The 14,225-nt window shown below is 40.8% G+C and overlaps 1 protein-coding gene across 4 annotated transcripts in view; it reads left to right on the top strand.

Annotated features, from left to right (window-relative positions):
- The window catches only part of LOC120428674 (dopamine receptor 1), a 344,147-nt gene that overhangs the window by 201,234 nt on the left and 128,688 nt on the right, over positions 1-14,225 (top strand). The gene's annotated exons all lie outside the window — the stretch shown is intronic.

Genomic DNA, 14,225 nt, shown 5'->3' on the forward strand with positions numbered 1-14,225 from the left:
CCGCCGGTACGCCGGTTTTTTTTCCGCGGACTCCAACCTTGGTTGCTGGTACTCCGGCCTGGGTTGCCGGTACAGCTGAGAGCCCCCCGCTCGCTGTGAAACTTCGTACGGCTTGTAACGATCGCGATCCCCACGTGATCGGTCTACACGGATAGGAGCCACAAGCATCGGTTGTTGCTTTAACGCCATTAACGCCGCTTCCTCATTGATGCGAATTGCCAGCATCTCTCGAATTTTGTTCATCAGAAGCGTAAAGTTGTTCTCAACTCCAATAAGCGTTACCGCAACTGCTCGAACTTCTCTGTCGCGTGCGCGTTGAGAGACAACGTTGATAACCTCGTCTCTGATCAACCCTTCACCATATCCGCAGTAACGAGCCGTCTCTGCGACCCTCAACACGAAGCTACGATCGGACTCCTCGGGTAGCTGTGCCATTGCCGACAAACGCCTACGCTGGAGCATCAAGTACGACCCGGAACTAAAATAGTTTTGCAGTCTGCAAATTGCATTTTCGAGCGGGTTCAGAACAATGCTTGGAGTTTCGAGGGTCGAAACAGTGTTCCGAAGGATTTCCAGAAGACGAGGGCCCGCTTTCACCTTGAAAACCACGAACTTCGTCCGTTCGTCCGAGACTCCTGCTAGATCCATCATGTCGTTGAACAGCTCCATCCATGTCTCAAACGTTTGGCGGTGGATCTCGTCGTCGTCCGTACTCGGCGTGCACTCCGGTATTATGATTGAGGCCAGAGACAGAGTTGGTGCCAGTCCTCTTGCGTTGCGGATCGAATCGGGCGCCTGGCGACCAACCTCTACTTCAGCCACCGAAGTTGCCATCGTGGCCCCCGGACCCGTCGTGCGAAGCACATCACTTTCTCCTTCCTCCGTAATCTGCCAGTTGTTCTGACCGGATGGTGTAGCGATCTGGTGCTTGGGGCTTCCTTCCGGATTGCCTTCCTCCGTCAGGTCGATCCTCGGCGCCGCCTCCACATCAACAGTCTCCTCCAACACTCCGGACTTGGTTCCTTTCTCCTCTCTTGCCAGATTCAACTCCTTTTGCAGCTTGGCATTGCGAGACTGCTCTTCGATCAGACGGATCGACAACGACCGGATCTTGGAATCCTTTTTCTTGCCGATGACTGTCTGCCGCAACAAAATCTTGCGAGCTTTCCGCGCGGTGGTCGCATTCTTCGACCGCAAAGCTAACCGTGCGTTCTGCCTCAGCGTTTGCAGGTCCCTGAAAGGGAGAAACAACACTCAATTTACTTTTGCTGGCCAAAGAGTTTTGTGTAAAACACACGCATTTTGTCACACAACTACCAAAGTCAGCGGGATCATCACGCTTTACAAATCCATCACTTGCAAAAACAAATCTATGTGTGTGTACAGCAACGTCAGTTCTGACTGTGCCTCACAACCACATTATCGCTCAACTTTTTTCCGTTTGTCGCTAGGTTCGTCTCATGCTTACGTCAGTGTGCGTGAATAGCAAAGCAAGCTTTGTATCCCAGCCCCACTACATGACCAACGTGTTAATCACCATTATAATTCGTCTCATGCGCTCCCAATAAGTGTGTGTGTGTGTGTGTGTCCAGCAGTCAGCTTCGCCTTTGCCTCACTACCACACCGCATGGCCAACGGGATTCTTGTTCTTTTCATGATTTTTCTTTTCGTCTCATGCTTGCAGAATGTGTGTGTGTGTACAACAAGAAAGCCTTGCCTCACGACCCCACACTGCATGGTCAACGCACTCTCCTTGTGGCCAACGAGTTAATTTAAAAAAAAAAACTCGCCTCACTTCTGTCGTTCACGTACTTAATCGCACTTTGAATCCCTTCCAAAGTCTGCCTGCAATTATGCTCACCGCTTTGTTCGCCTTCCTCCAACTGCGCCATTGTCGCATCCGGCCATTTTCTTTTTTATTTTTATTAGGTCCTCACTGTCGACCTTTCTCTTTGAGTTTCTCCAACAGACTGACTCAACAATCGCGAGAGAACTCATCAGACCCTAACTTGGGCACGACTCTCTCGCTCTCCATGGGATTTGACAACCGAGTCGCTCTCCGAAAGGAATGGGCCATAGACAATCGGACTAGATATGTAGACTAGCACAAGACTAGCATAAAGATTATTTTTAGTTCTTTTTTTTATTTATTACATTAACCCACCGTACCTGCGACACGACCTTCCACGAAATTTGACTGCTCGTCGTCCGGCCATTCGCTGTGTGCGCTGATTGACAAAAGTTGTCCTCGCCTGCCGAAAGTACTCGTAATTATTAATAATCCATTTGCCCAGCATCTTTCGCTTTTTCCTCTCGATTGGTTGAAAAGTTTCCGCGGACGACCCCTCCGGGGAGAGTACGGAAACTTAAGAGAATAAATAACTGGTGCTAAATACTTGCTGTTTGTGTTCGTACTTTGCAGGGAAATTTTCAGCTTTGTTGATGTTGCTTGTCTGTCCATTTTGTTGAATTGTCGGGGGAAATCTTTGCCGATGGACGAGACATTTATTAGGCAGGAAGAAACAGTTTAGAGGAAAGTGGGACATTTCGCTCCTTTTTTTGCAGTATTTTTTCCGTAATCTAGGGTGAATCGGGACTACAGTCTGAATAGGGACAGCAGTTTTAGAGCACTTAAAGCTATTAAATTTGGAAACGGATGTACACATTTTGTTGGTCTGAGTCTGTTCTAACCGAAACCAAGCAGAAAAATCAAAATATTGTGCTCCAACATGGTTAAAACTGCTATCCCAATTCGCCCCATGTGTCCCGATTGACCCCAGTTTACGGTACCTACAATTCCGAACATTCAATAATTTCGAATAAAATAAAATTTAACGGACTCTACCGAAAACCAATAAATTTTAAAAACCATTCATAGCAAAATTCTGAAAAACGAGTTCCAATGTCCAACTGGTCAAGCTTGTTAAGCATTTGTGCGAACCGATACTGACAACCTACGCAATTTTCGCCAGAATTTTATCTCTCTATGAGCTGTATGATCGACCTCCTGCTTCTGGTATATTCTCTTGTAATTTATCAATTCGTCGTGATCGTGCTATCTTTCCACATGTGCATTTTTGGCTAATTCGAGTTCAGAACGATATTGAACAAAAACTGAAAAAAAACTCTTTGTCGAAATCGAAATGCAGAAAATTTTAAAACGCGTTTTCATTGTTATCCGAGCATTCGTTGGTGAAGGTTGTCTGAATCAACATGACTCGTCGCGTCCCGGCGCAAAACGCCGGCAATATTGCCCTACCTGCGGCTCAAGCAGGCAAAAAAGTGGGAATTTCCAAAAGGAAGGTGGAGGCCTCAACTGATGGCCAAAAACCGGGAATTTCCAAAAGGAAGGTGCTTTTGGAAGTGACATCGAACAGCAAAAAGACGAAAAAGAGCGACGGTACTGTACCGATGGACGAGGAGGAGGAGAACTCTTCGTCGCACGAGGAGCAGCTATTGAAGAGCAACAAGTTTGCTGGACTGCCTGACGAGGACCAGGTAGCGGAAGCAAAGGAGAATGAAGTGAAACAGCGAAAGGAGAAACTGCCTCCTTTTTATGTGCGGCAATCAGCAGCAACGATCGACTTTCGAGCGGGGCTGGTTGAACTCATCAAGTCTGGGAAAGTCCTAGGCAACATTCGTCTGTGTCAGGACGGATTTAAGGTGCTGGTGCAATCCAGGCAGCACTATCAACTGGTCAAGGATTACTTGACCGAAAACGAGGCGGAGTACTTTACCCATGATGTCGCCATGGATAAGCCGTACAAAATCGTCGTCAGAGGTCTGTACGACATGCCAGTGGAGGAATTAGCTGCCGAGCTAAAAAATTTGAAACTGGATGTGTTGGCCGTGCACAAAATGAGCCGACGCAACAAAGACATCAAGTACCGTGACCAGCTCTACCTGCTGCATTTGGCTAAGGGATCGACGACGCCTCCTGAGCTGAAGGCAATTCGAGCGGTTTTCAACATTATCGTGTCGTGGGAGCGATACCGACCAGTGCATCGTGACGTCACACAATGCTTCAACTGCCTGGGTTTCGGGCACGGTGGTAAGAACTGCCACCTGAAGCGTCGTTGCGCGAAATGTGGTACCGATGCGCACATCACATCCCAGTGCATCCAAGATTCGCTGGTGAAGTGCCTCAACTGCAACGGTGAGCACTCGTCAACCGACCGAAAGTGCCCCAAGAGAGCTGAGTTCGTGAAAATTCGGCAGCAAGCATCGACGAAGAATCAGCCTCAGCGTCGTAGAACTCCTCCAGCCCTGGTGGAGGAAAATTTTCCACCTCTTCAACCGCGACGCCAGGTCCCAAACTTGGCACCGTTGCCGTTGGATCCCAGGAAGAGAGCTGAGGTGAATCATCCACGGCCGGGTTCCAGCCAGGAGCCGAGACCGCCACCACCGGGCTTCAGCCAGGAGCCAAGACCAACCCAAGAACCAGCAGTTGAGGAAAATGGTAATGATCTTTACACCTCAACCGAACTCCTCAATATTTTCAAACAGATGTCCGCTGCACTGCGTGGATGCAAAACCAAGACCCAGCAGATTGAAGTGCTGACCTCGTTCGTCATCCAGTATGGATCGTAGGTCCCTCAAGCTGCTGAATTGGAACGCTTGCTCCATTAGGAGGAAGAACCTAGAGCTGGTGGATTTTCTTCGCGAGAAGGAGATCGACGTAGCTGCCATCACGGAAACTCATCTGAAGCCCGGTGAAAAAGTTTATCTGCAAAACTACAAGATCGCGACACAGCTCAACAGGACCACCTCTGGAGGAGGAGGTGTGCTTGTCGCTGTTCATCGTGATCTCAAGCCACGCCGGCTGCCACACTTCAAGCTGGACATCATCGAGGCCGTTGGGGTGGAAATTCCCACTTCGGTTGGCCCAGTACTCTTCATTGCTGCATACTGCCCACGTCAGGTGAATTCCAGAGATGGTTCAGCAGCAAAACTGAAGAGCGATATCCAGAAGCTGACACGGCGGAGCGCAAAGTACATCATCGCTGGTGACCTCAACGCGAAGCATGAAGTTTGGGGCAACAGCAGGAGGAATCGGAACGGAGTGATTCTGCACAACGATCTGCAAAACGGATACTACAACGTTGTGAGTCCGGATCGTCCAACGAGGGTGGCTCGGTCTGGAAATCACTCAATCATCGACTTCTTCATTACCAATATGGCTGAGAACGTGGCTCATCCTGAGGTGTTTGAAGAGTTGAGTTCTGATCACTATCCGGTGGTTGTGGAGGTTGGAGCATCCGTTACTCCGCAGCGGCAACCAACCCGGAAAGATTACCACAACGTTGACTGGCAGCAGTTTCAGCAAGTGGTCGACAGCAACATCGACTATGATCAACACCCGGAAACTTCTGCCGATATTGATCGTTCGCTGGAGGTGATCCAGCAGGCTATCAACCAAGCAGAGGCTGCCAACGTTCGAGAGGTTCCTGTTAATTTTAAGGTAACTGATATTGACGTAGATACTAAACACTTGATTAGACTTAGGAATGTTTATAGGAGACAATATCAACGGACTGGGGACTATGACAAAAAGATTTCAGTGAACAATTTGAACAAAATCATACAAGACCGACTTGACAATATCAGAAATCAAGAATTTTCAAAACATGTAAGCCAGCTTGGGAATTATTCAAAACCATTTTGGAAACTTTCAAAAGTTCTTAAAAACAAACCAAAGCCTATTCCTCCTCTTATTATTGAGGATTCTCCTTTGATTACATCCGAGGAAAAGGCAAATGCACTTGGGCTTCATTTTGTTAGTTCACATAATCTTGGCGCTTCCATGACCAGCCGTAAAGAAACATCAGTTGCCAATAGTATTTCAACAATCAATGACTCTACCTTTGAATTTCCTGCAGATTCCCATGTTTCTGGTGAGGAAGTCAAAGTTGCCGTTAAACAAATGAAAAATATGAAAGCTCCAGGCTTTGATAACATTTTTAATCTGGTGTTGAAAAAACAGAGTGATCAGTTCTTTCAACATCTAGCCAATATTTTCAATAAATGTTTGCAACTTGGTTACTTCCCCACCAATTGGAAGCTGGGCAAAGTCATACCAATTTTGAAGCCTCAAAAAGATCCAACATCGCCAACAAGTTATCGCCCCATTAGTCTTTTGAGTAGTCTGTCCAAACTCTTTGAGAAGGTCATCTATTCAAGGCTTTTGGATTTTACCAACGATAATAATATAATTTTGAACGAGCAGTTTGGCTTCCGAAAGGGACATAATACTGCTCATCAGCTTACGAGAGTAACCAAAATCATCAAGCAGAACAAGCTTGAGTCTAAATCAACTGCTATGGCTTTGTTGGATGTTGAGAAGGCTTTTGACAATGTTTGGCATGATGGTTTGATACATAAACTGTATTTATACGGTTTTCCAATGTATCTTATCAAAATTATCCAGCACTATCTTTCAGAGAGATCGTTCAAGGTTTTTCTGAATGGTATTGCTTCTGGATTATTCAACATTGATGCTGGGGTTCCCCAAGGAAGTATTCTTGGCCCACTTCTGTACAATATTTTTACATCTGATTTGCCTACTCTTCCTGGTAATGGTGTGTTGTCACTTTTTGCTGATGACACTGCCGTTATTTATAAGGGTAAAATAACCAGATATTTAGTCGGCCGTCTTCAGAAGGGTCTTGACGTTCTTTCCGAATACTTTGGCGACTGGAAAATTCGCATTAATGCAGCCAAAACTCAAACCATCATTTTTCCACTTTCCAAATCGGCCAGATTTGTCCCAAAGGATGATGTTTTGATTAAAATGAATGATGTTTCGATACCCTGGTCAAAGGAAGTTGTCTATTTAGGTCTCATACTTGACTCGAAACTTTTGTTTCGGCAGCATGTAGATAAAATATTGAACAAGTGCAGCATTCTCATCAGGTGTTTGTATCCTTTAATTAACAGAAAATCAAAGCTTTCTTTGAAAAATAAGTTAGCAGTTTACAAACAAATAATTTACCCCGTTATTGAGTATGCAGTACCTGTTTGGGAGTGTTGCGCTAGAACTCATAAATTGAAGCTCCAGCGTGTCCAAAACAAGGTACTCAAAATGGTTTTGAATGTTCCTGGCTGGACAAGATCAAGTGAGGTTCATGAATTAGCAGAAGTTAAAATGTTGGATCAGAAGATTCAAGAAAAATGTTTGAAATTCAGGGAAAAATGTGCTATATCTGAATACCCCTTGATTCAAGGATTGATTTATTTAATGGTAAGATTAAGTTAGTTTTAGGTTAGGTTATGTTTTCTTAACATTTTTTTTTCCTCATTGTACCTAGTGTTACAAAAATGATAAATCATATACTTTTAAAGTTATAAAAATGAACAGTGTTTAAATCACGAAAAGCAAACTAAAGCTGAAGAGCCACAGCTGACCACTTATTATGTAAACCAAATGTAATTATTATAAGAAAGATTCAATAAAGTATATTTAACTTAACTTAAAACGCGTTTATTTTCGAAGCTAAAACAAACCGACGTGCGACAAGATAGCATAGCTCGATCACGTCAAATTGTTGGCTGCCAGCAGTCATTTCAGAGGAAACTGTATATATAGAAATTGTCCGATTGGAATCTACGCATCCTAAACTGTAAGCTTCACGGCAATCCCAGGAATTGCCCAGGAACACGTTTCTGCGTTTGATTGATCTCATTGGACGGACAGTCCGGCGTGATTGATGATGAATGGTTTGATGGTACCATGAAAATTCAGCCGGACGTGGAACCATACAGAGAGACTTACGGGTCAAGCAGTAAGATAGAACTGGCACGTTACACTACTGCCCGCGCCCGGCAGATGTCTGAAGGTGTATGGAATCAACCAGATGTGAACGCATTCTGACAGTTTTATTGATTGTTCAACACAGTCCAAGTAATTTTGCTAGGAGGCAACGTGTTTTGAAGAAGAACGTGTTCGATACTGTTTCTTTTTAACCTACCAAACAAATTATAGATTTGGTAATTTCTCCAAAAAAAATAACATTAATTGAAAATGTATCAAAAATGATCATGCAATAATTCGAGGTATATCGTTGTATCCCGCCCCACAAGTTTCCTTTAGAAAATTTAATTAAATTTTGCGAACATTTATTAAATTATTGAAAATACGAAATTTACTCTACTTGCAGAATGTGAAATCCTTATTTCCATAGTTGCCAACTTGGGTGAATTTGGAAAATGTCGGCCAAAGTCCAAAACCATCTTGAAAAAAATTGTTGGGGTTATTTTAGTTTCTGATCAGGTGCCACTCAAAAACTACGTGGAAACTTTTTTGGGAAATTTCAGGTGGTGGTAGTTTTATGTCAAAAGCTAAATTCAATATGTGAATTACACATAAGAACCGATAATAATGTTAATTTGAATTATGAACTCTTGGAAATACAGTGCGTAAAATAAATTAGTTTTATTAATGGAACCAACTTGGCCCAATTAAGCTCTAGCCCAGGGGTGCCCAAAGTATGGCCCGCGAGGTGATTTTTTGTGGCCCGCGGACCTATTTTGAATGATCATGTAAAATGACCCGTTTTCCACTAGTAAAGTGATTTTATATTTTTCAAAATTAATTTAAAACTTTTTTATGCTTTTTTTATTTTTTGTTAGTAAAAAACTAATGATTTATCAATATTTTGATCCCCATTTTAAGACACAAATATTTTGTTCAAAAATCTTAATCATCAAAACAATTTCACACGTTTCAATGTGAGTGAAACTAGTAAATATCGTCAAAACATTCATCAAACATTTTTGAAAATAATTGACTTGGGTAATAATTATGACTAAATTGAAAGTCATAATAACCCTTTTATAAAATGGTCCTCAAACTTAATTTGCACTTAGAAACCTTCTCTCGGGATTCCAACTCATGACAGTTGGGGATCATCCACAAACCACGTGGACACTTTTTTGGGAATCTGTTACCCCCCCCCCCCCCCCTCGTGGACAATTGTCCATACAAAAAAAACTTTTTTTGTATGGATCGTGGACAATCGCCATACCCCCCCCCCCCCCTAAAGTGTCCACGTGGTTTATGGATGGTCCCTTGGATAACGAATCTGATTCAGACAGACGAAATCCAGAGTTTGTTTTGAAAAGGTCCAATAAACCAAATTTTAATTTTTTGCTTTTTGGGTGTTTTTGAATACCCCTGACTCAAAGCGGTTCTAAAAACACCCAAAAAGCAATAATTGAAAATTTGGACCTTTTAAAAAAAAACTCTAGAAATGTTAAAAACGGAGGAATAAGTCTGTTGCAAACATTTTACAAAGCTTTTGTCGACCAACCCTCCCCTCCCCTCAGAATTGAAAATTTGGTCGAAAAATTAAGAGCAAATTTTTTTTCAAAAAACTGCAAAAGATCAATGGAAATTTAAGTGCAATCAACTGAATTCTATTAAAAATGCTTTCCTCTGCGATTAGAATCATTTGAGCAAGTTTGGGATTATTTATGTTTTTATTTTCGTTGAATTTTACCTTTTTTGATTGCAATTTAACATTACGGGTGCTTAAAACTATTTTTAACATATTTTTGCCTTTCTATCTAAAGAAAGGTATAGGTTTTACTTTATGGCTGGACATCATTTTCATCTTCGTAAATAAGACGATACAGCATAAATATTGATCGGAAAAATCGCCAGAAAATCACACTCCATTGATTTTCGACGCTCTATCGATTCATCTTGACAGAACTCCTATATCCAACCCTCGAATTTTGAGAAAATAAATTCCGTGGAGGTCGAGTGATGTTCGTATGTGGTAAAATTTTGCAAAATTTTGTGTCGCGTCGTTCTCAGCTACCCTGAATCCGATTTTGATTCTTCTGAATGCAGATGAAAGCTAGTGTGCTGAACCTGGGCGAGTTGCCGCTCAAATTTCGAAATATCCATCTGTTTTCGGATGTGGACAGACTTTTCAACAAAATACACAGTTTTCAAATGATAATATGGTCATTTTTTTCATTTTCATATCTTTTATTTATCTCAAAAAATGCATTTTTCAAGCTCTACAACCTCCCAAATTTTCATCCAGATTCATAATATGGTTCGGGAGTTAGAGCTGTTTGAATAACCTACCATAAGAAAAAAAAAATCCCTAAAAAGAGGTAAAAGCCCACCTGGTGACCATCGCGAACATTTTTCGTTTCTAATTTTATCCGAAATTTCTTCCTACATTCATAGTACAGACCATGAGTGAGCATCTGAAACAAATTTGACATCGATCGGCAATCCCGAACAACTTTTAGAACGATTTACTTTTTGCTTTTCTTACTAAAGAAAGGTATAGGTTTTACTTTAAGCCAGGACGTCATTTCCAGCTTCGTAAATATGTCGATTCAGCATGAATTTTAAACCGAAAAATCGCTAAAAAATCACACTGCATCGATTTTCGACGCCTCGACGCCAAGTTGTCAAGTTGAGCTTCGAATACTGGCGCGAGAATGCTGGCGCATATGTTTCGGCTCGACTTATACTCGTTCGTAGTAGCTTGTCTACCGATGTTTCCTTCAACATGTAAGATATCGTAGCTTTTCGGTTTCTTTTGCTCTGTCTGTTTTTGCATAACTGTCCAATGTTTATGCAAAAACTTTTGTGACATAGGACATTCATCCGGGTACAAACAATTTGTTTTCCGTGTGCTCCTAAAATCGCCTTTAAGTTGGCTTCATTTTGTCGTGATTTCGTGGGTTTATTTAACAGAGTTCATTGGATTTCAATTGGAGCTTTCTAAGCTTCCAAGCTTTATATCGTTTTCAAACGCCAATGGCTATCTACCTTAGGTTCTCGCGGTTGAGTGTGTAGTGGTGCGGTTGTAAAAATAGCTATCTCTGACTCTCTCACTTTCGTAGATGCTGAATGGCAAGCTTCCCACTGTGCGGTTAACTCGGTTATGCTTTGCGCCTGCTTTGTTCGGTTTTTGGGCTCGTACCAAAACTAGAAAACCAAACCCGCAGTGTGCATCGTCACTGGCGCATGGGAAGCTTGCTATGCTCGCGTTTGTCATAAACGCTTGTTTGATTAAGAATTTTTACGATTAAAAATATTCTTTTGGTGAAAATTGCGTTTTCAATTTCTTTTGGAAAACACATCATTAATAATACCTTGCTTTCATCATAAGATTTTTTGTATCAAGTCGATGTTATGAATTGAAAAAAGTTAAATTCTTTAGTAAGAAAGGCTCAATCTTACCCCTGGTGGGATTAAATCGGGTTTTTCATTGAAATGTTGAAGTTCTGGCTCTCAACAATTTTTCATCATTCACACTTAGTTTAAAGATAAAATTACGCTGTTACCTACATAAATTGTTCAGATTACATGTCACCATTTTTGAAATAAAAAAAAACTTTAAAATTTAATTGAAAACACAAGTACAATCAGAAATTTTTTTTTTTCAGATACCAAAAACAAAAAAATCAACAATACCATTGGAAAATGCCATTTTCTGTTTTCTTCTATCTTCAATTAGCGAAAATTTTCAAAAGGTTGCAGAAATTAAAAAAAATAACTTATAGGTAGATGGGTAATTCTCCGCTAACTCACACAGCAGTTGCCCCGAACCCTCTTCGATTTGCGTGAAACTTTGTCCTAAGCGGTAACTTTTGTCCCTGATCACGAATCCGAGGTCCGTTTTTTGATATCTCGTGACGGAGGGGCGGTACGACCCCTTTCATTTTTGAACATGTGAAAAAAGAGGTGTTTTTCAATAATTTGCAGCCTGAAACGGTGATGAGATAGAAATTTGGTGTCAAAGGGACTTTTGTGTTAAATTAGACGCCCGATTTGATGGCGTACTCAGAATTCCGAATAAACGTAGTTTTCATCGAAAAAAACACTAAAAAAGTTTTAAAAATTCTCCCATTTTCAGTTAATTGACTGTAAAAAAATTTGGAACTTGTCATTTTATGGGAAATTTAATACTTTTGGAATCTTCATTGTCCCAGAAGGGTCATTTTTTCATTTAGAACAATTTTTTTCATTTTAAAATTTCGTGTTTTTTCTAACTTTGCAGGGTTATTTTTTAGAGTGTAACAATGTTCTACAAAGTTGTAGAGCAGACAATTACAAAAAAATTTATATACAGACATAAGGGGTTTGCTTGTAAACATCACGAGTTATCGCGATTTTACGAAAAAAGTTTTGAAAAAGTTACTTTTTGCGTTTTTCTTCGTTTCGTCGTCCGTGTCTGTCGCGGGTGACCATGAATGGCCATGATCGATGACGACCAACTTTTTCAAAACTTTTTTTCGTAAAATCGCGATAACTCGTGATGTTCATAAGCAAACCCCTTATGTCTATATATCAAAATTTTTGTAATTGTCTGCTCTACAACTTTGTAGAACGTTGTTACACTCTAAAAAATAACCCTGCAAAGTTAGAAAAAACACGAAATTTTAAAATGAAAAATTTTGTTCTAAATGAAAAAATAACCCTTCTGGGACAATGTAGATTCGAAAAGTACATTAAATTTCCCATAAAATTACATGTTCCAAATTTTTTTACAGTCGAGTAACGGAAAATGGGAGAATTTTTAAAACTTTTAGTGTTTTTTTCGATGAAAAATACGTTTTTTCGGAATTCTAAGTACGCCATCAAATCGGGCGTCTAATTTAACACAAAAGTCCCTTTGACACCAAATTTCTATCTCATCACCGTTTCAGGCTGCAAATTGAAAAACACCTCTTTTTTCGCATGTTCAAAAATGGAAGGGGTCGTACCGCCCCTCCGTCACGAGATATAAAAAAAACGGACCTCAGATTCGTGATCAGGGACAAAAGTTACACCTTAGGACAAAGTTTCACGCAAATCGAAGAGGGGTCGGGGCAACTTTTCCCGATTTCGTGTGATTTGGTAGAGAATTACCCAGATGTATTTTCTAGACTTTTAAATTAAAATTACAATATTTCATTTTATTAATAACCTATTTTGTAAATTTGGACCCTCAATTGAGTTTCAAATTTGGCCCGGCCTTCAAAAACTTTGAGCACCCCTGCTCTAGCCTCAAAAAGTAGTTAATATCACATAAAAGGGCAATTCAAGGGGTATTTTGAAAAAGCCATAATTAAACTTGTGATAATCAGAACAGGAACAATAAAATATCTTTCAATATTACTCAAATGGGGTCGATCGGTACTGGAGTCTCAATAGCGACAGTATTTTTGCAGCATCAATTTGGAAATAGGTTTGCAAATTTTACTGTTATGTGCCTGTTTGAACTGAAATCAACAAAAAACGCTACTTAATCCACGCTTAGGTGGTTGATGCCTTCCTCACAATTAGAGTGTAATGCTTATCAAAATAGATACACAAGGGCGGACCTTTCAGTATTCTATCAACTTGATTTATTATTCATACCATCAGATTGGGTAGTCAGATCTTCATAATTCAGGGCACTTATGTGCTTATAACTTTTGGAGTTAGGGTTGTCAGATCTTCAATCTTTGAACTCGTTGGAAAGGTCTTTTGATCACCTATCCATCGACAGGTCGCATGATAGTTCCGGACAACGTTTTTATCGAAATATACGGCCTCTAAAGAGTGCATAAATAAGACTTAAGTGCGCATAACTTTTGATAGGGTTGTCAGATCTTCAAACTTTTGAACTCGTTGGAAAGGTCTCAGCTTTCTAAAAATGTATAACATGACCGGGTTTCTTACAAAAACCACCCTTTTTACAATCTTCCGGACTTGTTCGAATCGTTTATTTAGCATAACTTTTGAAGTACTTTACTAAACTTTATAATTTTCAATAGCGACTTATGGGACCAAATCGGTTCAGCCAGTGCCGAGATAATCCAGTACAAAATTTTTTGATCAACATCCCACCACACACACAGACATTTGCTCAGAATGTGATTCTGATTTGATAAGTATACATGAAGGTGGGTCTAGGAGGTGAAATCAAGAATTTCGTTTTTCGAGTGATTTTATAGCCTTTCCTCAGGTGAGGAAGGCAAAAATATAAAAACATTATGCAAAGAATATGGCTTTAACAGCTGTCCCAACTCTTCATTTTTTAAACGTGGCTTTTCAGTTAAATTTAATGTACAACGAAACATTTACGATTGTCAACTGGCAGCACTAAAGCTTAGCCAACAACAGGAAAGCTCTTCCATTAAGTTTGCCTGATCTGCCTCGATGCTTGGTTTTGTGTGAAAATAAAGTGATAAAATTTTCATGATTTTTCCCGCGAAACACGGTTGACGGA

Source organism: Culex pipiens, chromosome 1, assembly GCF_016801865.2.
Source record: "Culex pipiens pallens isolate TS chromosome 1, TS_CPP_V2, whole genome shotgun sequence".
Taxonomy (NCBI): Eukaryota; Metazoa; Arthropoda; class Insecta; order Diptera; family Culicidae; genus Culex; species Culex pipiens.